Source organism: Fistularia commersonii, unplaced genomic scaffold (genome assembly GCF_037954325.1).
Source record: "Fistularia commersonii isolate RoL2024-O1a breed Wild unplaced genomic scaffold, RoL_Fcom_v1.0 HiC_scaffold_42, whole genome shotgun sequence".
Lineage (NCBI taxonomy): Eukaryota > Metazoa > Chordata > Actinopteri > Syngnathiformes > Fistulariidae > Fistularia > Fistularia commersonii.
The window spans coordinates 355,001-356,905 of NW_028234000.1; positions in this window are offsets into that span (position 1 = coordinate 355,001).

Here is a 1,905-nt window from a genome sequence, read left to right on the forward strand (position 1 = left end):
GCCCATCACTTCTTCATCCCCTCTATTGCCTTCACCAACATGTCCATTGAAGTCTGCACCAATTACCACTCTCTCATTTCTGGGAATATTCTGCATCACTTCATCCAACTCATTCCAGAACTTCTCCTTCTCTTCAGGTTCACATCCCACCTGTGGCGCATAGCCACTAACAACACTGAGCATCACACCTTCAATTTCCAATTTCAGACTCATAAGTCTATCTGACATTCTTTTCACCTCTAGGACGTTCCTTACAAACTCCTCCTTCAAGATGACTCCTACTCCATTTCTCTTCTTGTCAGCACCATAATAGTATAACTTAAAGCCTGCTCCTAAGCTTCTAGCCTTACTACCCTTCCACCTGGTCTCCTGGACACACAGTATATCCAGCTTCCTTCTCTGCATCGTGTCCATCAACTCTCTACCTTTTCCTGTCATAGTCCCAATATTCAAAGTCCCTACTCTCAGTCCCAGGCTCTTTCCTTTCCTCCTCTCTCTCTGCTTCCGAACACGCACTCCTCCTCTTCTTCTTCTTCTTGTTCTTCGACCCACAGTAGCCCGATTTCCATTAGTACCCTGTAGGTCATCAGTACCAATGGCGGTCGTTGTTAACCCGGTCCGCGACCCATCCGGTATGGTATAGTTATGGTTGACTCGCATGTTTGGTTTTGGCAAACGTTTTACGCCGGATGCCCCTCCTGACGCAACCCTCTGCATTTATCCGGGCTTGGGACCGGCACAGGGAGACACTGCTCCGTGCCCCCCCCCCCCCCCCCCCCCCCCCCCCCCCCAAAGGCAGGCTTGGAGAGACACGGGCCAGTGCCGCCCTGAGGCTGCATTACCCTCTCTTTCTTACATTTATTATAAAAATATGCTTATCTTCCTTTTAGCTCATCACACATGTTTTTATGATTTTCAGTCCATGCCTCAGCCGGCCTGAAGCTCCACTGATGCGCATGTGCGGATGCCTCTATCTAGCGGACATAAAATAAAGACAATCATTCAAATGTGAATGAGTCGGCGTGATGCTCCGGGATGTGTGGAGCTCAGGGAGCTCCACGAGTGAGGGAGTTAAGTTAGGGCGGGGGTGCAAGTAGGCTCTAGGATTCCCCGAGTCGGGGCGAGCGATGGGTTTAGAGGCGTATCGCATTGAAGATAATGGCCGCATATCCTTCTTGGACTTTTCTAAAGCCTTTGACTCGGTCGAACATCCATTTATCATAGCAACGCTCGAACATTTTGGATTTGGTTAAATATTCAGGAATGTGATCCGTGGGCTCTATGAGAATATTCATAGCTGTGTCACCCTGCCAAGCGGCACCACTCCGAGCTTCCATGTTGATGTGGGAATCCCCCAGGGTTGCCCCATCTCACCCTATTTATTTATAATTGCTACCGAAATGCTAGCCGTTTATGTTGAAAAGAGCAACGATATCCAAAAGTTAGACGTGCTGGGGACTGAAATTGTTATTAGCCTGCTGGCAGATGACACAACCTTAGTTTTGAAAAATGAACATCAAGTCCCAATAAGTGCCGAAAACAACCAAAACATTCTCCAAGGCTTCAGGATTGTCATTAAACTTAAAGAAATGCAAACTTCTTGCGCTGCATGACTCGCCACTAAAGGAAATCAGCGATGTTTCCATGAAATCAGAAATAAAATACTTGAGCATTTTCCTATCCAAGGACCAAACGTTAAATCAATCCAGGAACATTGAATCTAAACTGAATCAAAGTAAAGCTTAATTCTAATATATGGCTCCAGAGAGATTTATCAATATTAGGCCGGATATATTTGACTAAAATGGATGTGTTTATCCAGATGTATATACCCAGCGTATTCCAATGCTGCTCCAAATCAACTCGTAAAATCTGTTAACCAAATCAATTTCAACTTTATCTGGA